Source organism: Vigna angularis, chromosome 8 (genome assembly GCF_016808095.1).
Source record: "Vigna angularis cultivar LongXiaoDou No.4 chromosome 8, ASM1680809v1, whole genome shotgun sequence".
Lineage (NCBI taxonomy): Eukaryota > Viridiplantae > Streptophyta > Magnoliopsida > Fabales > Fabaceae > Vigna > Vigna angularis.
The window spans coordinates 18,372,002-18,396,209 of record NC_068977.1 but is presented as its reverse complement, the minus strand read 5'-3'; the positions used below and the strand labels follow the sequence as shown (position 1 = coordinate 18,396,209).

The 24,208-nt window shown below is 34.9% G+C and overlaps 1 pseudogene; it reads left to right on the top strand.

Annotated features, from left to right (window-relative positions):
* Window positions 1–566: 566 nt before the first annotated feature.
* LOC108344341 (sucrose synthase 2-like) lies at window positions 567–22,641 on the top strand (annotated as a pseudogene).
* The last annotated feature ends 1,567 nt before the right edge of the window (window positions 22,642–24,208 follow it).

Sequence of the window (24,208 nt, the reverse complement as noted above, 5' to 3'; positions counted from 1 at the left end):
ACAGACCACGTGTTGTTGCTGTCAAGTGAAGACAAGCATTCAGTTGGTGAAGAAACTGAACGGGTGTCATCTTCAAATGTAGCAGAAGAAGAAAACAAACGACTGACGTATTCAAGTGCAGCTTGTAAAGAAACCGAGTGGATGTTGTCTTCTAATGTAGTTGATGAAGAAACCAAACGATCTTCCATTGCAGCAGTTGCTGAAGAAGTGTTACCTTCAGATCGAACGATTGTTGTAGAAGAGATGTTGCAATCAGATCGAGCGGTTACTGAAGAAGAGGTGTTGCCTTCAAACCGAACGGGTGTTGAAGAAGTGGTGTTGTTCTCAAACCGAACGGGTGGTAATGAAGAATCCGGACGGCTGGTGTCTTCAGACCGAATGAGAGTCGAAGGAGAAACCGAACAGTTGTTTAACCGAACGGTTATTAATAAAGAAACTGGACGAGCGTTGCACATGTGTCAAGACTTGAAACACGTGTTAATGTTTGCAGATGCGAGCCATGCAAAAGACGATAACTGCTGGTATTTAGATAGAGGATGCTTCAACCATATGACAAGCAAGAGGGAATGGCTGATAGACCTGGATACAACAGCGTGATCGTGGCTGAAGGGGCTGGAAAAATCCTAATCACACGCAAGGATGGTCGATCAGCCTGCATGAACAACGTGTTGTATGTTCCAACAATGAAAAACAATTTATTAAGTCTTGGACAGTTCTTGGAGAAGGGATACATTATGACGATGCAGCAAGGACACATCGAAGTGTTTGATGAAAGCAACGTCTCGTGCTCAAAGCCCCTCTTGCTCGAAACCGAATCTTTAAGGTGAATCTGCAGGCCACGATTATTCAGTGTCTAGCTACGACTGATACTAGTGATGATAGACGGAAGAAGAAAAGGAGATCTAGAAAAGATGAGCATAGGCATGGTAAAAGGAGAAACAAACGTCGAAAGAAGAAACAAAGGAAACAAGAGAGTGGAAATAGCCCCGATGGTGAGAACTGTGGTGTTCAACTGAAATATCAGAAGTAAAGAAAGACAGTCTAATATGATGGACGATCAGCCTAACAAAGTTTGGAGTTAAATTTCTAGGGAGTTTAGTTTCAGAGGGATGTGTTGTAAATAAAAGAAAACTCTAACGGCTTTAACTGTCAAATGACAATCTAGCATTCTCTGTATCTGGTATACATATATACCCCACTATGGTTAATGAGAATTAACAGTCGTTATTCTCTGTCTCTGTTTTACATCCTCTGCCCATCTCTCTCTGTTGCATTCTCACAAACACCTTCCAGTTCTAACAAACTGTCTCATGTGTTTGATAAAAACAAGAAGTTTGTTTCAGAGTAGAAAATTTCCTGTTGGAATGAGTACTTTCAGACATTAATGCTTTGCTTCATAAGAAAATAGAGTGGAACGGTTGTGGCATCATAGATATTGTCATCTAAGTTCCAAAGATCTGTATCAGTTTGGTCATGAGAACGTGGTGTCTAGGTTACCTCGTGTTAACATTCATGAAGAAGTGTGTAAAGAATGTGTTCAATCTACCTCTGAAAGCAACAGAAAAACTATGTGTAATTCACTAAGATATATGTGTCTCTTTACAGATTGAAACACCTGGAGGTAGCAAATATATCTACACTTTTATTGGTGATATGACCAGGAAAACGTGGATATATGTGTTGAAAAGGAAGCATGAGGAGTTATGTGCTTTCAAGAAATTCAAGTGTTTAGTTGAAAAATAAAGTGGTATGCAGATCAAGGTGTTTAGGACAGATGGTGGAAGAGAATATACATTTGTAGATTTTGGCAAATTCTATGAAGATGAGGGACTGATTCACGAAATTACTCCTCTTGTGTGCCCCAACATATTGGCACAAATGAGAGAAGAAATAAAACTTTCTTGAATATGGTGAGATGTTTGTTAAATCATATGTGGGAACAGAGTCCAACTAGAAGGTTGAAAGGTATAACACCTGAAGAAGCATCAACAAGTGTAAAACTATATGTTGCTCATCTAAAAATATTGGATCTCTTTATTACAAACATGTTCCTAACAAGTTTAGGAAAAACTTGATGACAATGAAGAACATGTTTTGATTGGATACCATTCAACATGGGGTTAACAACTATTTGATCTAAAAATAGGCCAAATTTCAATATGCAGAGATGTGATAATGGATGAAACATCTAGCTGGAATTGGCAGCAAACTCAAAAACTATTGCAGCCTAAAATATTGTTAAGCGAACACTATAAGAAAAATGTGCCTTATTTACAAAAGTTTACATATGGATTTAAATATATAGATAAGCAAGTATTATATACAAATGTGTAAAATTGAGTTCCATACAAATTTTTTCGTAAATAAAGAGAACAATATTTTTTACTAATTTTTTGTATGTAAATTTAGAATGTAAATTTAGGGCGTTAAAACAGAAAAATTTGCCAAGGATAATATTCATAGATAATGGTACAAGATCCATAAGTAAAAGAATATTTACCTAAAAATAATTAATTATTAAAAAATATTTTCGTGACTCTCACCAAAAAGAAAAAACCATTTATTCGTTCTTCTTCTTCTCGCAAAATGGAAACCTGCTCCCACCGCACTCCCATAAGTCATATTGCATTGTCGTCTCTCTTGCTCACTTTGGCGTCGCTTTCTCTGCTCTCTATCGCTCATTGGCATTATGCTCCATCTTGAATTAGATTTCATTTGTCGTTGATGAGTGATCACGTTGAGAAATTGAAGCTTGTTGTGAGTTTTCTTTTATGTTGTTTTGTGTTTGTTGTTACATTGACCCACCTTTGTTGTTTTCAGGTTGAAAATTCCCATTTTTTAAGCCCGAGGCTGGTTTGTTCTAACTTGAAGAGAATAACTCCAACTCCAATCGCCCTCTTTACTTGATAAGTATGAATTGGTTAGAATTAGGTTTGTTTTTATTGGATGTTATGGAAAATGAGTGGTGAGGGATGGGACAGGAGGATAAGGGCCATGTAAGCATGTTGTGTTATGTTATGAACTTCAATAATGTGATTATGTTACGTGACAACAGGTATAGTTTCAATAATGAAACTTGTACACTTCTCTCTGAATGGTATATATCCTTTTAAACTGACTTATGAATACTTAATGTCTATTTATATTCTTTGTTTTAGTATGAGGAATCAATAATTGGGAAAATTTTCTCTCCCTTGTTGTTTGTGTAACAAGCTCTAATGTTAAATGATAGAATATAGAACATTTCCAAACTTGAGACTGATCTAGCCAAGACTGAGGATTATCTTTATAAGATTCCATGTGATACACATTACTTAGAGTCTTAATATGAGTATGTTTACAAGGTTTATGTGTCATTTTACAACATAGTGCTGAGAGAATTTTGTAGGACTTTCTCACTTTAATTTTTTCCCCTTTGATTTGTTTTGAATGTAGGTTCAAGGAATGGGTTTTGAGAGGGGATGAAGAAATACTGTTGAAAAGGTATTACAAACGATGCATCTGCTACTAGATATTCTTCAGGCTCCTGATCCTTTTACCGTAGAGACTTTTAAGGGTATTAGAAACGATGCATCTGCTACTGGATATTCTTTAGGCTCTTGATCCTTTTACCTTAGAGACTTTTCTTGGCAAAGTGCCAATGGTATTTAATGTTGTTATATTGTCTCCTCGTGGCTCGTCGGATAAGTCAATGTCTTGGGTTTGCTTGACACTAGTGGGGAAGTATATATCTCAATTGTCATGTACTAAAAAGAATAGTTATTTCAATTCCTCCTCTTTTTGTTTCCTTTAGTTGTTTCCATCCTTTTATCTTACAGTAAGGTTTTATATGCAGGTTGTTTATATACTTGATCAAGTGTGTACCCTTGAGAATGAGATGCTCGTTCGGATTAAGAAACAAACACTAGATTTCCGTCTTAGAATTCTGATTGTAAGTATAACTCTATGGATTTGACTTTTAGTATCGATAAAGCTTTTGCATGTGATCATTTTTTAAGTTCAAATCAGGTTAAGTTCTACATTGTTCTACAGGTTACCAGGCTAACACTTGATGCAAATCGGACAGCTTGCAACCAATGACTAGAAATGTAACACCCAGGATATTACGAGTTATGATAAAAGTTTGAAATATACAAGACTTTACTCATGCAGAAAAATATAATTTGTAAAAGCTTTATTAGTTAAACATGTGGAATTAAAATAAAGATATAAACTCTTCAAATATAATATCTTGATTACATTCTTCAAGTTGGCTACAATGGTTTTTGCTTTGAAGATGTGGAGGCACTATCTTTATGGGACACAGTTTGAAGTCTTTAGTGACCATAAGAGTTTGAAGTACGTGTTTGACCAGAAGGAGTTGAACATGCGTCAGAGGAGGTGGATGAAGTACTTGAAGGACTACAACTATGAGCTATAGTAGCATCGAGGTAAAACAAATGTTGTTGCAGATGCTTTGAGTAGGAGGAGAGTTCAGATGTCTTCTGTTGAGATTGTTTATAGGGGAAGCACAGGAGTAGCTGAACCCACAATCTCTGTGATATTTGTTTTTGATGATGACAACACATTGTTAATAAAAACACATGTATATGTACTGTGTTATGTGTGTTATATGCTTATGTGATAACTTTGAGATTTATATAAGCATAACTGTGAATATAATGTGTTGATTATTGCATACTACTGTATTTGAAATGTGATTATATCTGTGTATGCATAATATGAGTTTTGAAATAAGAAAAACCACACGCACCAAGCATATCTGCATGACTTAATCGATTACAATGATGAATTAATCAATTAAAGTCATCAAACAACTTAAGCTTTAAACTATGGCAAAATAACAGGTTTTAAATCGATTACGTTAGTGGTCAAATCAATTAAAACTCGTGTGTTTGCACAAATCTTTTTCAAGTGTGCTGTGATGGATTTTGAGAAGAAAAGTTTTCAAAAATATGTTAAGTGTTAAAACTTAATTGATTACATGGATCTTGTATTCAATCAAGTTTGTTAAAGTTTTAAAAACTTTTTCATTGATTGACATAACTGTCACAACGGTCTTATTTTTGAATATATTGACCAAGCATGTATTTCTAATCGATTACATAATTGAGCATTCAATTAATGACTTTGACTGTTGTTGATCTGTTATAACTATAAATTGAAACCGATTAGATTAATGGCATAATCGATTAAAATGCGTCTGTTTTGACTAACTCTATATATTGACGCATGGTTAGAAATTCTGGAAGAGAAATTGTGATTAACACTTTCATATTAGTTTCAGATTAATCCTTTGAAGTCTTACAGAAGAGAGAAACACTCCAAGAAACAAGAATTGCCGTGGTGTTCAAGTCTTGAAGATTTGTTGAGGAATAAGATTGATTGATTTGTAAAGACTAATCATTCTGCATAACAGAGGTGCATACTGCTGGATGAGAAGCTCTTGCAAACACTTAGTGTTGTTGATTAAATTTTTTGTCTAATCGATTATTTGATCCTGTGATGGCTTCTATTTCTCAGACTTTTGGTGAAGGTGCATCAACAAATAGACCACCTCTCTTTGCTGGTGAAAACTATGCTTTTTGGAAATCAGAATGCCATTTTTTCTTGAATCAGTAGATAAAGGTGTATGGGATGCAACACTCAATGGTCCATTTGAACCCACTCACGTTATTAATGGAAAAACTGTTTTGAAAAATTTTCTGAGTGGACTCAAGGGGAAAACCGGAGAGCACAATATGGTGTAAAAAGTCATAATGTAATTGCTTCTGCTCTCATAATGGATGAGTTTTTCAGGGTCTCTCAATGTAAGACAACAAAGGAAATGTGGGAGGTTCTTGAAGTGACACACGAGGGAACTGATGAAGTACAGCGTGCCAGAAAGAACTCTTTGGTACAAGAGTAGGAGATGTTCAGGATGAAGGCCAGAGAAACCATCTACTATGTGTAGAAAAGGTTCACACACATTGTCAATCATTTGATGGCTCTCGATAAGGCATTTGAGAATGAAGAAATCAATATCAAAATCTTGAAAAGCCTGAACAAAAGCTAGCAACCTAAGGTAACTGCTATATCCGAGTCTAAAGATTTAACTAACATGAATATGGCAGCCTTATTTGGCAAGATTAGGGAAAATGAGCTAAAGCTTGGTAGATTGAGAGAAGAAGAGGAGATTGAGCAAAATCAATTGATTGCTCTCAAGGCTACAAGTAAAAGATTCTCCAAAAAAGCTAAATCTGATGCTGAGTCTGATGTAGAAATACCAGAAGAAGAGATCATGAACATGATGGTAAAGAAGTTTACTAAATTCATGAGAAATAGAATTGTTGTACCTGACAATGCAGGTTATTCAAGAGGAGGAAAGAAGAACTCCAAGAACAACACTGTGACATGCTATGAATGCGGTAAAGATTGTCATATAAAGGTAGAATGTCCAGAATTGAAAAACAGGCAGAAAAGGCTGACACCAAGTATCCACAGGAAAATATGAGGAGTAAGTAGAGAAAAGCTTATATCGCCTGGGAGAACAATGATGATTATTCATTAAGTGATGATGATTACAGTGTTGAGGAGGAGTCTAATCTGTGTTTCATGGCGGGATCTATACACTTTGAAGACAACGACAATGACTTAGAAAGTGAGCCAATTGAAGTAAAGTATGACTTGCTGTTGGATTCCTTTCAAGAGATACATGCAGAAGCCATGAAACTTCAATACAAGGTAAATCGATTAAGTTCAGAAAGAAAAGATTATGAATATCGTATTGATAACCTTGTAGAAGAAAATGAAAAGATTAAAAAGGAATTAGAAGCCACTTTACAATCTGTTAAAACTGCTAAAACTGAAGTAAATATTGTAGAGAAGAAATGTGAAAACTGCTATGTACATCTAGAGAAAATCGATTACTTGACAAGGACTCTATCAAAATTTACTCTACGAAGAGATAATCTAGATGCTATGTTAAGATCTCAGGGTAGAGCAATGAACAAACAAGGTATAGGTTATAAAGCCAAGAGTAATAGAATTAACCATAATAAATTTATTGATTTGAGTAAACTTATCACAAATTCTTGTTTTTATTGCAATACTATAGGACATACTGTCAAGCATTGTTACTACAGAAAGGTTGGAGTTCCAAGAGGTAAATACAAGTGGATTCCAAAGGAACAACCTACTATAACTAACCATAGAGGACCCAAGTTTATTTGGGTACCTGCTTCAAAATCCTTAAACTGTTTTGCAGAAACATAAGCTATTGTTGGAGCAGAGTAGTGCTCAAGGTTGGACTGCATTGGAATATTTCATAAAGTCTTGAGTATCTCTATGTGGTAACTAAATCAGTTATTTTTCATGCACTCATGCATTACAAGTCTCTGTATTTGAATGATTGTTGCGTGCCTGTTTGATGAGTGCCTATTTGATTGTTTTGGTTGAACGAAAAATTGTTTGCACATTTTTTAATCAGTTAGGTTATGTGTGGAATCAATTAAGATAAAATTTCTCTGAGATGGGCTCTCATTTTTTAAAATTTTGAATGGGCTTGATATTGAGACTGTCTTTTTTGCGTGCCCTTATAAACACCGGTTTTGAGAATCTTGTATACATTGTATTGCAACTATATCGCACGACACTAAACCCTTATCTGTGCTAAGACCTCTCTAAACACTTCAAAGTCTATTATGGCCTCTTCATCTTCTCGATGAGGAAAACGTCCTGCTTTCATGATAAGAGAGGCAAACCCGTTTAGATGGTTCAATGATGATGAGCAGCGTACTGACTTCATATGTAAATCGGGCTTCAAAGAGGTCATCCAGCACAAGTGTATGAATAGTTGTTTCTTTTGCACTGAAGGGTTTCTGTTTCAGGAATGGCTACTCTACTCCAGCCTAACCAAGTTTGTAGAACTTGAAGGGGATTATTACCCGAATCTGGTAAAAAGTCTTCTACGCAAACTTGAAGGCAGAGAGAAATTGTCTCGTGTCCAGAGTAAAGGGTGTAACCATTAATATTGATGAGGCCGTATGGGGAATAGTAGGTGAATTTCAATCAGGAGGCTTGTAGTCACACCTTGGTGTAACCAGCATCAACAAAGTGGACATCTACAATGAGTGTTTGAGGAATCACAATATGGTAGGAAATTATGATTCATTCTGTACTGATCATCTAAGTAAAAATGAAAGAATATGTGCATCTGTCATTACTTGGATTCTGCTTCCAAGAGGGGAAGATCAGAGTCTATTAACAAAAGAGGATGTTTATCTACTTCATGCACTAAGGATAAAAATACCAACAAATTGGGCTTTTGTAATAGGTGTTCATATGATGAAAGTCACAAAACTGAATGCATATCACCTTCCATATGTTGTTTTCATTAGCCAAGTATTAAGATTTCATGGTGTGGACATCACAAATGAAATAACTGTTGGTTGCACTAAGAGGAGTGTGATTGAGAAGTTGTTTCTAGATCACATGGGACTTAGAAGAAATGAAAATGGTTGGTCCTTCAAAGATGAACATCATTTTGGAACAAAGGAAGCTGAACCCATTAATGTTGATACATCAAGATATCGGTTCAAACCTCAAACAAGATGTCAAAGCTTCGAAAATCACTATCTGAACTACATAGAAAATTGGATTATGCATTAAGGATCAATGCTTTTGGTGGTACCTCAAAAGATGAATCTAAAAGTGAAAAGAATAGTACAGATGAGAAGTTGTTAGAGACATCTAATTCAGAACAGGGTCTCAGTGTTTTGTATTGAGTTTGTTTTGTTTTGTCTCTGTTATGTTGATTTTGTGTTGTGGTTGTTTTTGCTGATGGCATTGTATGCCATATCTTTTGGTCTTATATGGTTGTAATCGTTTCCTATCATGAATGAAATTTTATTTCGGCTTAAACCAATATGTGTAGATTAAATGTGTGATTGATGAGTTGATCTGGTTGATAAATCGATTACTCAGTTTGTATGTATGCAATTTGAACATATTACTATTTCAACATTGCACAATCATACCTTAATTGTGATGAATATTACTCTACTGCATAGATACTAAATTGCTTGATCTAGATAAGCTTGAAGGATTATGAAGGAATACAGTTTGCTGACTAAGCTGAAGTTGGAAATTCAACATTACTCTGCAGCAAAAATCGATTAAGATGAAGTTCTAATCGATCAACTTTCATCATTGGGTTTGAAAGTTTCTAAACTTTGGATATCTAATGTTGAGATTATTGATAGTGAGAACACTAGTTTAGCTGAACCTACAATCTCAGAGCTTCTGGTTTTTGATGATGACAACATAATTAATAACACATGTGATGTTTATGTGTTACATGTTCTATTGCTTACATGCTAAATGTTTTAATCAATGTATAAATATGTTTTAATCATGGAGAACATGATTGTGTTGATAAATTGCATTTCACTATTGGTTGTTGATTTTATTGGTAAATGCATGTCTGATGTTTTATACAAAGAAAACCACAAGCACTTATGCTGAACTTTTTATTGTGTGGTAAAAAAACAGTTTTAAGTCGACTTCATTATGGAGTGAGTCGATTGAAACTCGTGGCTTTGCAAAAACTTGTTCAAAGTGTGCTGTGAATATTTTCAACTATGTTTAACTGTGTTACATAGTCAGGTATATGCAACTTGCACTCGACTAAGTCTGTTATAGTTTTGAAATTCTGTGAATGTTTGTGTTAAATGTTACAACGACTATATTTTTTTATATATGTTGACCAAGCATTTATTATGGTTCGATTGCATTAATTTCACATTCAATTAACTGCATTAATTGATGCTAACTGCTTTGACTAAATTGTTACATTCGACTGCATTAGTAGCTAAGTCGATTAAAATGCGTCTGAATTGTGAAAATCTATAAATTGACGCGAACTTGATCTTTGTAAGAATTTTGTGATTCTAACAGTTTTGTGATATTTTGCAGAGAGTGCATTCTTACAGAGAAAGGGAAAAAACTCCAAGAAACAAGAAGTAACCGTGGTGTTCATCTACTTGTGGATTGTTGAAGAGCAAGTTAACTGCATTTACAAAAGACTGATCATATCTAAACATTTGGGTGTTATTGAAAGATTTGAGGCTACAATCTTGTAAAGATTGGTTTTTGGTTTCCCTGTTGTGATTATAGGAAGAAGAGCGTGCTGCATTCTTGACTTTGGGGGTGGCTCAAAAGGTTGGACTGCAGGAGAGGGGATTGTTGCTGCTAGTCTATTTTTTATATGTCTATATTTTGATTAAAGGGTTAGAGAGGTGTTTTATATTTTTGAGGTGAGGTCGCTATAAAAACCTTGGTCATTATAGTGCATTGGCTTCCTGTGGTTGGAAGGACACTAGATGTAGGCTTGGCCGAACTAGTATAAAAACCGAGTGTTTGATCTTTGTATCCCTGCACTTTTTATTCAGTCGACTGCATACTGCATTAAATCGATTATATTTCCGCTGCATAAACAAATCTTTTTCCTTGCGTTTCAAGAAAGCTTTTAAAGGCATCAACTCTGCGAAAAAGATTAAAAGAAAAATTTGCTTTTATATTTCACCAATTCACCCCACTCTTGGTGTGAGAAATCAAACCATGAATTATTTTTTGTTACATGTTTATTCATCTTATATCTCTTTGCTTAAACCGCTGTGAATACAATTTAAGATTATAAGTGTTTAAACTATTGTGATAATTCAACATGTATTAATACTGCTCTGATATGACTTCTGTAACATTTCTACGATACATTGATTGAATATGATTGAGTGATCCATGCTCTGATATATCTGTATTATGCATCTGTGCTCTGATATTTGAATATGCATAATGATAGGGGGAGCAATGTATATTGTTAAATAGTTTACATGATTACTGAAAGGGGGAGAAAATGATAAAATCATGTGAAGATTATTGACAAGGGGACCATCAAATTTATTCTGTTATACTGATTGATGCATCTCAAATTGCTTTATTATCTTTGTTTCAATTATAGTGTACTACATGCCTTTTTTGCAAATGCTGAAAGGGGGAGATTGTTGAGATTTTTGATAGGGAGAGCACAAGATTTGTTGGACCCACAATCTCCGTGAAATCTGTTTTTGATTATGACAACACATTGTTAATAAAAACACATGTATATGTACTATCATAATAGAGGAATGATACTAACCTGGTGTTTCTCCCCCTACACTCACGGTTCGAGAGAAGAACCAAAATCTAAACCCATAATTCATATATCACAAACATTAATTGCAAGTTCATTTATAATCCAAAACAACAAACCACATTCAAACAGATATTAGATTCTTACTTAATTTCACGTCATCATAGGAAAATGAAAGAACAACAACCACATATCCAATATCTCAATTTAGAATCATCCAAAATACTCACGTACTAATTTTATAGAGAGAAAACAAAGACTAGGTCAACTTCTCCATACTATCTTTGCTCTGCTCAAGGTTGTAGAGCACAACCTATCCCTCTTTCAAACTCATGTTCCTGCTACAAATTAGGAGTTCCTTTCACTCTTCCAAAAATCTTAGCCACTCTTTCACAGTGTTCTCACTTAATTTCTCACGTAGGGTTTTTTTTTCCTAAAACGTGCCTCCCTTCTCTCTGTTGCCATTGTTTTTATTTCCTTAATAGAATAATTTTCTCCCGTCTAAAGTTGATCATTCACATCGTCCATTATAATACTCTCAATAAGTTTTAATACCAAAATTGGATGTTAGTTCTGTTCCCAACCTTAATATTCTGATTGTTAATTGATCTTAATTAGCGTTATGTCACTTAAATGGTCTAAGTGCAATGTATGTAGTTTCTGAACCTAAAATGCCAAACTTAAAATAATAAAATACTCTCCTTGGATTTAGTCGACGTAGGGTTAATATCTTTTGACAGAACGAAGCAAAATCACACTTTCTTCACCCCTTGGAGGAGGATTTTGGATGCTCAAGCTACACTCTTAAAATTCTAGGGTTCTATCTTTCATTCTTTCATTATTTTTCATCTTGTTTCACCATGATTATGGTGAACTAAACATTCATTATTGTTGGGGAATCAATGTAATCCTTTAAAACTCTCATGTATTGAATTGGTTCTTTAATTCATATGCTTTCTCTAATTAATTGTTAGGGTTTTTCTTCTATACTCTATGCATGCTTTGTTTAACTCATTCAATTGCATGATCATTGATTTTATTTGTATGGACACATATAGGTAAATCTAGACATGAAGAAATTCTCCCAATAGTAATATTACCTAGACATAGGAATAGGAGGATTGGTTGCCTTTAAGCTTCTGTGCGAATGTAATGCATGAATAATTGCTAGGGAGAAGAGACATTGTAAACTAGTGATTAGGAGTAGGCTTTCTTCACCAAGACATTGGGTTTAAGGTAAATTAGAAAGTGGCATTAACATTAATGAAGACGATGAATTCGTGAATACATGAGAGTGGATAGGATGAATTGAAAACCCCCAACAACATCATCATCATATATTTCAATCATGTTTTGCTTCTTTTGATCCAATTGATCAATACATGCATTCATATTTACTTTTCGGCATTTGCATTCAAACTACAAGAATTTGTTTTACAAGTCTTATTTAATCAACAAATCACATAACTGTTTAGTCCATGAGTCCTTTGGGAAACAATACTTGGTCTTACCATTTATTATTACTTGATATGATTCGGTTACACTTTTCGAGGGTTAACACCCATGCAACTCTCTTATTTCCAAAACTTAAGCAAAAACATGATTCCAAGCTAGTTTCTAAGTCATAAATGTTGTTTTTAATATCAACAACCCCCAAACTTGAACCTTTATCAATACCACAAGATATTCTCAACTCAACTCAACTCAAGGTAAAGATTTTCAAAAAGGGTTTACACATCATATTCAAGGCTAAAGGTTCAAAGGATAGAACACGTTGTATTCTCTTTTATTTGGCTAAAATCATGCATTTGACTAAAAAGGGTTACCAATAAATGGCCTTGATCATATGACATATACAAGCAAGTGATTCAATCATAGAAATCTGGGAAAAGTCATTCATGGTTTCAAGGTAATAGCACTCAACCACAAAAACTTTGGAGTTCAAAACCTCACACATAAGCTCATTCAACATATATTCCAGATATCCATCCTGCTTAGCATCATAATCACAATCATAACATCATGCATCTGTTCACATAGCTTGTGATCAACCACCTGTATATCAGTATATGGTGTACAATCTCACACTACAGGAAAAATGCAATTTACAGACGGGCTTTTACCGAAGGCTTTGAAGCCCTCGGTACTGAGTTAATTACCGAAGGCTTGTAAGCCGTCGGTATCGTCCTGGGTAATTTAAGTCCCAATTTGTGTTTTTCGATCCCCAATCTAATTCTCTTGTGCTTTGTCGCTTTCGTGCTTTCTTCACACAATCCCCTCCCTTTCTTCAGCCGTCAGTTTCTCGGTCAGTTAGCGGTGGTGGTCCGTCAAGGTGGTAAGTGGTGTGTTGATCAGTCGTCGTTGACGGTGCGTGGTGGTTTTCGGAGTGTTGGACTAGGGTTCGTCGTCGGTCTGTTGCTTCGTTGAGGGTGGTGGTGTGGAGGTTGAGGGACTTTGTTGGAGGGGCCGCTGTGGGGTGTTGTCGTTGTCGTGGTCGTGAAGCGATATTCTGATAAAGGTAAGTTCCAAAAAATTTCGTTCACACCGTCATGTTGATATTGCTGCCTTCATCTACTTTTCATTCATTTGTTCATTCACTTGTTAGTATATGATTGAAGGAACTTGGTTGAGGGAGTTGGCTGGAGTGGCCGTTGTGGGGTTGCGTCTTTGTCGTGGTGCATAAAGGTTGCCATCGTGAAGGGCTATCTCGGTTGAGGTAAGTTGTGCATTTAAAAATTGATTATGAGTTACAATGCTCTCTTGAGAATCTGTTTGATGTTAGTGTATGTTGTTGTTTGCTGTCTTGAATCTGTTTGATGTTAGTGTATGTTGTTGTTTGATTGAGAAAGATTGGTTTGTAATTGGAATAAGGCGCAAGGCACTGGCATGCCAGTGAGAAGTTTAAATTAGTACTAATAACAAGTCTGAATGATTGCTCAATGGTAGGTTGAATACTCTAGACGTCTAAGTGTACTGAATGCCATTATTATTTTGACTGTAATTTTTATGTCTCTTAGTTGATTCCGCATTGAGACAGCTAAAATTGACAACAAAATTTGGTTTCTGGTTTTAATATAAAATCTCTGATGGCTGCTTAGTATTGTGTTCACTAATTTCATTTATATTTTTACCCAAAGTTAATTAGCTTCCTTTTAAAACCATCTACTGAATTAATAAAACTTTCTTTTTGTATGAATGGTTCTAACACGACCTCTTGATAGATTTATATTACAAGATATGAGGTTGATTTGATTCATTTTTGGACAAGTGTAAGTTTATAGTCCTTGAAAAGGATGAAATTTAATTCTGCTCTTCAAAGTAGTAATCTCTTTTTGGATCAACATCTTCTGTGTTTTTTTATGAGCATAGGGTCTTGGGTATTCCTTCTATCCGACATTAGTTTTTGTTTATTTGTTATGATACATGAAGGTAATGATTTCAAATTTCTGGGGCACTGAGCAATATGTTAGTATGACTGTACTGGAACATCTGCATCTTTTTGGGGTGTCTTGGTCTTAAGTTTTTTATATATTTCTTACAAATCTACCTTCTTAGGAGTTAAACCTCGAAGGTTTCCCCTATATCTCCATTTATTTTCCGAGAAAATCTTTCTCTTAAACTATATACATATTCCTCTTTAATCTTCCTTCTAAACTTAAACGTTGCACTATTCTCCTATATCTGAATTTTATGTGCTGGGAATTTCTATCCATCTTGCAAGGGAAAAAATAAATTTCTCAACGAGTGGCAAATAAAATGCAGCAATTTTAATATTTAAGAGAATTTTAAAAAGTGTTTCCTTGATTAATTATGCAATCTGTCAATGTGTTAATTTCAGGAAGTGTGGTGTCTAAAAAGGATGTGGCTGAAACCATTCAAAGGTTTAACATACAAGTCAATAATTTGACCCAGGTAAGCATATGACCTGTGTTGACAACTCTATATGTACTTCTTATGAAATTTTAATTTAAAGTAAGGATTCTAGGATAATTAAGTAGTTAAGATGAAAACAAGAGTATTCAAATCTAATATGATTTTATTATCTTTATTCTATAAGATTTATGTAGTTAAGATAATGATTATTTTATTTTAGTCCAATTTGATTCTCTTTTTTCTTTTACTTATTTATATTTTGTAATTAGGATCATTAGTATTTATTATAGCCATCTTTGCCTATAAGACACATATTTCTGACCAATCAAGCATAATAGATATCACTTTCTTCTAAATTGCATGGTTTGTTCTTCTCCGGATGAAGTTGCAGGGGTGAATAAAAAGCAACAGTTGTTGTTAAGACAATGCTTTATGAAATAAGAAAACAGTCCCCTTATATATGTTATCTTGTTCCCAACATCGGAGGCATCAATGTGTTGTATGAGCTTTGGAAGCAGAGCAGGCATGATGGTTTTCATTGAAACAAAAAGTTTGGCCACATCGCTTCTGTCATCCTGATGGTCCAAACCATGAGGGAGAGTCACCATCTTTACCAGTGCCTCCTCCTTGTTAACATTGTTATTCATCTTGCAATTCACCAAATTAACATTGTTATTGATCTTTGATGGGTATGTCTGTTGAGCAGAAGCTGAATCTTGGTATAAATGGCACTTTAGAATAGCTGTAGGAGCATACACCATTAGCATGTTTGAACCATTATATTGATCCCTTCAAAACAACCAATAAAAAAAGGTTGGTTCAAGAAAAATAAAGACAAGAGGAAGAAAATAAAGAAAAGGGATTTGGAGAGGGAGAGTAATACCTGGTGGAGGGTAAGCATAAACTTCACTGAAACACCAAAAATTAGAAATAGAAAATGAGAAGAGAGAATTATGAAAAAATATATCATTTTCCTGGTCAGCTCATGAGTGCTAAAATTATGTTAAATTAAGATTTTTTTAAAATAATCACTAGCGATGTGGTATTATGGACAGAGTATGTTGATTTGAGAAGAGGAACCTCTGACCTCTCTCTCGTTCTCAGCCACCAACACCTGTTTTTTTGTTATTCTTTTTTGCTTCCTTTAAATATTTATAAATGTATCTTATATTATTTATGTCCAAGTCCAACAGATAAGCCTCCCTCTTCTTTCTTACACACACTGCGCACCTTTTCTCTTCTCTGTTGCTTCGTTTTTGTCAACAAATACTTACACATTACAAACCAATCTCTGTCATGTCAGTGCTCTCACTTCTCTTTTTTCTCTGTTTCATATTTTACCAATTAGCTTCATAATAATGGATGTTCAATGTATTAATTGATGTTCAATGTATTCCTGATAATTGATTGCATCTTTGAGATGCACATTATGCATGTTTGTATGTGCTTGAAAACTTATAGGCAGGTCTGTTTGTAATTGAAATTTGATATACAGGTTTGGATTGCACAAGAAATGCCATTTCGTGAAAGCTGCTCTGCAATTTACGGAAGGCTTTTGCCCTTCGGTAAATGCCCAATGTTGGTCATTACCGAAGGCTTCTGCCCTTCGGTAAATACCCTCGTTTGGTCATTACCGAAGGCTTTTGCCCTTCGGTAATTACCGAAGGCTTTTGGCCCTCGGTAATTACCGAAGGGCGAAAGCCCTCGGTAATTGTTAGCGACAAGGGATTTACCGAAGGATTTTTGGCCGTCGATAAGCCTTCGGTAAACACCCATTATCGACGGCCTGTGGCTTTTACCAAGGGCTTTTGGCCTTCGGTAATGCCCTACTTTTTTGTAGTGTCAACATCAATCAATATCCAAGCATCATCAAGCAATACTCATCATGCATAAATCACAAGCAAACCATTATAGCAGATAAAGTTTCATACTGAGTACATCACAACCTATTCTAAGAACAGAAGCAAATAAGAAAAATGAGTTTAGAACACTGGGGTACCTCCTAGTAAGCGCTTGTTTAACGTCACGAGCCTGACCCAAAATCCTCCAGCACCCATCAGTAGGTGCAAATCTTACCATCACCCTTCAGTAGGTGTACCTTCTGAGTATCCTCAGTAAATACTCACCAACCTAGCATCCATCAGTAGATTCTAAACCCAAATATAACAATGTTCCAAAGTTTCAAATTACATCATCAAAATAAATAAATTCAAAGAAATTAATGTTCTCAAATCACTCGGGTGCCTCCCAGCAAGCGCTCTTTTAACGTCACTAGCTTGACCCAATCAAGCTCATGTTCCTTATGCAATGTTGGTGTTCCTCTTGCTTTCATCACACCAACTCATTAATTGCTTTCGGTCCACCTTCTTGACTCTCCTTGAATATGGAGCTTCAATCTCTATCACTCCATTCTCTTTGAAATCTTTCACAACCCACAACTTGTTCTTGATCTCCAATTGCTTAAATATCTCTTTAAAATGCTTATATTGTCTCTCTTTATCAAATTTTTCACTCCCCTTAGGATAAGGAAGAACTCTCTCACTTTCCTCACAATTTTTCACTCCCCTCTTCTTTTCTTTCTCTTTTTTCTCATCCTCACCTTTTCTCTCTTCTTTTTCGTCTCTCGTTTCTAACTCAACTCTCTCTTTTTCATCCACCCTCTCATCACATATCCTCACAATAACTTTACACTCTTCCTTAGGGTTAACCTCAGTATTATCCCCAAAACTCCTGTCAGGCATATCCTCCAACTTCTTAGCCATTTGACCAACCTGGATCTCCAGATTTCTAATTGCAGCTTCAGTGCTCTTGTGATCGGAGATAGTCACCTGAATAAATTATTGAAGATTTTGTTCAAGCTTTGTTGATCTCTCATTTAGTGTAGATACTTGTTGCCATAGTGATGGTTGCTGTTGTGGTCTATTAACTTGTCTAGCTTGTCCATTTTGACCTTGACCCATGCTTGGGTGAGGTTTCCACCCTTTGTTGAAGTTCCCTTGGCGGTATTGGAATTGATTTTGAAATTGATTGGCCATAAAATTGAAATCTTCTAAGGCCTCCAATAGAAAAGCACATTGACCATTGATATGGTCACCACCACACAATTCACAGAGTTGTTGTTGAACCTGTGAAACGTTCTTCAACTCCTTTGGTAACTGAGCGAGTGTCTTTGTCAAATTCTCCAACTATTGAGTTATAATTTTATTTTGAGCAAGCAAGGCATCTTGAGATTGCAATTGTAAGACTCCCTTCTATTGAATTGGAGTTCCTCTTTCATTATGCATCTCGTTGTCATTAGTAGCCATGTTGTCTATCAACACAAAAGCTTCCTCTAGAGTCTTGCATTTAATATTACCTCCAGTTGAGGCATCTAGAATCAATTTGGTTTGTGAACCAAGACCTCCAAGGAAAAGAATGACTATTGTTGCTTCGTCAAAGCCATGAGTGGGCGTCTTTCTCAACAAGCTCTTGTATCTATCCCATGCTTGACCTAGCGTCTCCTCCATGCCTTGTCTAAAGGAAGAAATTTCTTGCTACCGTTTATTGATTTTGGACTGTGGGAAGTACTTGTTAAGAAACTTTGAAACCATGACTTCCCATTCAGTAAAGCTATCCTCCGGGAAAGAATTCAACCATAGCTTAGCATTGCCTCCCAATGAGAAAGGAAAGAAACTAAGCTTTATAGCGTCATCCGACACACCATTGATCTTCACAGTGTTGCAAATCTCGTTGAATGTGGTTAGATGCTCATATGGACTTTCATGTGACAGTCCATTAAATTGGTTTCTCTTCACCAATTGTATCAATGCCGGTTTCACCTCCATGTTTGCAGCATTGACCCTCGGCCTAATAATGCTATTAAAGTGATGAGGGCCAACAATAGTGGTGTAATCCGCTAGAGTACGTCTACCATTGTTCTCTCCGGCCATCTCTTCAATACTCTAGTTAGATCTTTGTGGTGAGGGTTGTAAAAGTGTTTCCAGAGAAGGAAATAATTCTCTAGAAGTTCGAACTCTCCTTCTCCTTCTACTTTTGTCCAATCCGTCAAGAAGAGGTTCGTTGTTTTCTTGCTTCTAGTCCGAACTGTATCCTGCATACACAAGAAAACAAAACCCTAGAAACAATTGTTAGCACAAAAAGATAGAAAAGATAAAAGGATAAAACAAAAAGATAAAAAGATAGAAAGATAAAAAATCAAGACAAAGTTAATCAATAATCACACAAATAGAATAGTTAAACCACGAGTTCCCGGCAACGGCGCCAAAAACTTGTTAATACTCGGCAAGTGTACCGAATCGTATCAAGTAATAATAAAATGGTAAGACCAAGTATCGTTTCCCAAAGAACTCACAGCCTAAACAGTTATGTGATTTCTTGATTAAATTAGACTTGTAAAAAAAATCATTGTGTTTGAATTGCGGAAAATAAACATGAATGCAAGTTTTGATCAATTGGATCGAAAGAAGCAAAAGAGGTTGATGTAAAATATGAATGATTATGATGTTGGAGTTTCCGACTCATCCTATCCACTCTCATGTATTCATGAATTCATCTTTCTTCATTAATGTTAATGCCACTTTCTAATTTACCTTAAACCCGATGTATCGGTGAGGAAAGCCTAATCCTAATCACTAGTTTACAATGTCTTGTCTCCCTAGCAATTATTCATGCATTACATTCGCACAAAAGCTTAAAGGCAACCGATCCTCCTATTCCTATGTCTAGGTAATATTGCTTCCGGGAGAATTTCCTAGTTCTAGATTTACCTATATGTGTCCATATAGATAACATCAATGATCATGCAATTGAATGAGTTAAACAAAGCAGACATAGAGTAAAGAGTAAAAACCCTAACAATTAATGAAGTAAAACATATAAAATCAAGAATCAATTCAATACATGAGAGTTTCAAAGGATTACATCGGTTCCCCAACAACAATGGAGGTTTAGTTCACCATAGACATGGTGAAACTAGATGAAAACAATGAAAGAATGAAAGATAGAACCCTAGAAATTGAAGAAAGGAGCTTCTGCATCCAAAATTCGTCTCCAAGGGGTGAAGAAAGTGTAATTTCGCCTCTTTCTGTCCAAAGATACCAACCCTAGGTTGACTAAACCCTTATATAGTTTATTAAAAATTAAAGAAAATAGGCCCAAGCCCAATTAAATGGCGCTCAGTGGTAGTTTGAGGCTCAACGGTAATTGTGGTTCTTCAGAATGACGCTCAGCTGCAGTTTTAACCCTCAGCGGTGACTACGGTGCTTCAGAATGCCGCTCAGTGGTAAAAGTTACGCTCAACGGTGACTGCGGCTCTTCTTTTGTGGACTTTTAATTCCTTTCCTGAGTCCAGTTCCTTACTAATTCATCTTAATTCCTGCCAAAACAAGGAAAACTAAGCATAAAACTCATCCAACTCTCGTATTTCCAAAACTTAAGCAAAAACATGATTCCAAGCTAGTTTCTATGTCATAAAGGTTGTTTTTAATATCAAAATTAAGTATAAAAATAACGTTTTTTCAACCGTTATCAGGGGAGAAAATGATAAAATCATGTGAAGATTATTGATAGGGGGAGCATCAAATTTATTCTGTTATACTAATTGATGCATCTCAAATTTCTTTGTTATCTTTGTTTCAATTACAATGTACTACATGCAGTTTTTGCTAATGCCGAAAGGGGGAGAATACCTGATGTAATTGATAATTTGTTGTCCGAGATAATTGTACAACATGGTTTTATTAATCATGGTTGTGCATCATAAAAAAAGGGGGAGATTGTTGAGATTGTTTATAGGGGGAGCATAGGATTTATTGAACCCACAATATCTGTGATATCTGTTTTTGATGATGAAAACACATTGTTAATAAAAACACATGTATATGTACATGTATATGTACTATCATAATAGAGGAATGGTACTAACCTGGTGTTTCTCCCCTACACTCACGGTTCTAGAGAAGAACCAAAATCTAAACCCATAATTCATATATCACAAACATTAATTGCAAGTTCATTTATAATCCAAAACAACAAACCACATTCAAACAAATATTAGATTCTTACTTAATTTCACGTCATCATAGGAAAATGAATGAACAACAACCACATATCCAATATCTCAATTTAGAATCATCGAAAATACTCATGTACTAATTTTATAGAGAGAAAACAAAGACTAGGTCAACTTCTCCATACTATCTTTGCTTTGCTCAAGGTTGCAGAGCACAACCTATCCCTCTTTCAAACTCATTTTCCTGCTACAAATTAGGAGTTCCTTTCACTCTTCCAAAAATCTTAGCCACTCTTTCGCAGTATTCTCATTCAATTTCTCACGTAGGTTTTTTTTTTCTAAAACGTGCCTCCCTTCTCTCTGTTGCCATTGTTTTTATTTCCTTAATAGAATAATTTTCTCCCTTCTAAAGTTGATCACTCACATTCTCCATTATAATACTCTCAATAAGTTTTAATACCAAAATTTGATGTTAGTTCTGTTCCTAACCTTAATATTCTCATTGTTAATTTATCTTAATTAGTGTTATGTCACTTAAATGGTCTAAGTGCAATGCCAAACTTAACATAATAAAATACTCTCCTTAAGCCCCTTTGTTATATTCAAAGCCATTCCCTACACCATACCAAGCAACTATCTCAACCAACAAGCTATCTCAACCAACAAGCTATCATAGTATTATTGAGAATGACATGTATCATAAATACATTAAACATACAATTACATGTATTGCACCTACAAAAATAAAATAAATAAGTAAATAAACTTTATGCTCTAGGATAGAATTGAACACGTGACCACTTAGCCCAACCAAGAGCTATCCCTATACAAATTTCGTTAATAACATACATAAGTCATATTACATCATCACTTCCAAGTTCTACATTTCCTTGGGTCTTACAAGAAAGAGTCAGTGGTATCGAGCACACTCATATTTTGGGAGATCCATTCAGATCAAATTTAGGAACTCTCCATAAATAGATTTCAAGGTTTGATGTGTGGCCTTATCTAAAAACTTATTCAAAGGTAATTGAATTGTTCATTTACCTATTAATCATTATTGGGATTAAGAAATTTATTAGCTTAATTTTGATTTGTTATCATTTCCATTTAATATTAATGGTGGAGTATGTCAATAGGACGTTTCCAGTGAAATTTCTACTAAGTTACAAGGTTATCATGACATCATCATTGGAAATTATAGTGATGGGAATCTTGTTGCATCTTTATTGTCGTATAAAATGGGAGTTACACAAGTTATTATCCTTCTTCTTTCTTATCTTACTTTGCCTTTCGAAATGTGACATCTCATGTTATCTATTGTAAACAATCCACCTTAAATTGATTTGTATGTTACCATGTCTAGTGCACCATCACCTATGCACTTAAGAAGACAAAGTATCCGGATTCAAATATACACTAAAAGAAATTTGATGACAAATATCACTTTTCATGGCAATTCACTACTGATTTAATAGCCATAACATTGATGACAAATACCTTGTCATTTCTTTTGTCTTGGAAAACCTCTCTTAGAGGCATGTTGTTAAGAAAATATCATCTAAAGACTAGGCCGTCTAGCAACTAAGATTTTGAAGTTTAATTAAAAGCATTAAAGGACATATCGCTCTGAATGAAAGTTTGTTTTAAAGAAATAACGTCTAAGAGAAAATATTTTGGAACATCTTTTGTATACAAAAACAAGCTTACAACAATTCTAAACCATATTGTCTGAAGAAAAAGCTTTATAAACAATGTCTAATAAAAGGAAGTGTTTTTCTTAATGGATCATCTGATAGACGATATGTGTAACAAACAAAGTTTTATAAACAACGTTTAAACATCTAAAAGGACAACATCTTACAAGCTAGCATTTTATGAACATAAATGTCTATCTCAATGTTAACACTGAAGGTAAACTATGTTTTATTCAAAACAGTATTAATTCAAGTAAGCGTCTTACAAAATATATCATCTAACAAAATCCCGCTAAACATTGCATATCTTAAACAACTTTTCATAAAGCATCTAATGGTTTTACACCGTCTGATAATCATAAGCTAAATGCTTTTCTAAACGATTCATTACATGATAAAATATTTTGAATGCATAATACAACCTAACGCTTATCAACATTCAAAATATTTAATGCATGTATGATAAAGTGCTTCGATGTTGTATACCATGTTCCTGATATTTGTTCAGATCACAAAAGTAAAAAGACTTGATAAGAATCACTACACTTAAGAAGAAAGTGTTGAGAGATATAAAGAACATTCTAGAAATGTTTCCCTTGAATTCTTTTGTTCTAACACATTATACAAGCTCTGTTTTGATAAAGGCTATGACAAAACATTGTTCCTTTTCAAAGTAGACCTAATTCTGACTTCTCACCTAAAAAGGCTACCAACTCTACATGAAGTCAACCTCTCTATCTAACAATTAATAAAAGGTTTAAAGAATAATTCTAATGTATTATTTCAAAGAGTAGAGTACCATATATATACATTTAAGGATCCTATAATCCTTCATCTATTAAAGGAATGACAGGTGCACAAATATGCATAAATTATAATAATATCTAAATTATAACTAACACAATATTTGATTGCCTAATATCCTTTAATAGAATATTTGGCATATCTTAACACCCCCACTCAAGTTGGTGCATGGATATCACACATTCCCAACTTGAATAGAGACTCATTAAACAATCTTCTTGATACTCCTTTGGTGAGAACATTAGCCAACTGCAATTCTGATCTTACAAAAGGAAATGAAATTATTCCAGCTTCAAGCTTCTCTTTGATGAAATGTCTATCAATCTCCACATGCTTTGTTCTATCATGTTGCACAGGATTGTGAGCAATTGCTATAGCCGAAGTATTGTCACAGTACAAACTCACAGCTTCATTTTGTGTAAAGCCCAAATCTGATAGCACATTTTTAATCCACAAAAGTTCACATACACCTAGTGCCATGCCTCTAAATTATGCTTCAGCACTAGATCTTGCTACTACAGGTTGTCTTTTACTCCTCAAAGTTACAAGATTCCCTCCTACAAAAGTAAAGTATCCAGAGGTAGATCTTCTATCATCTTTTGAACCTGCCTAATCTGCATCAGTGTACCCTTCTACCTTTAAGTTTTCATGATT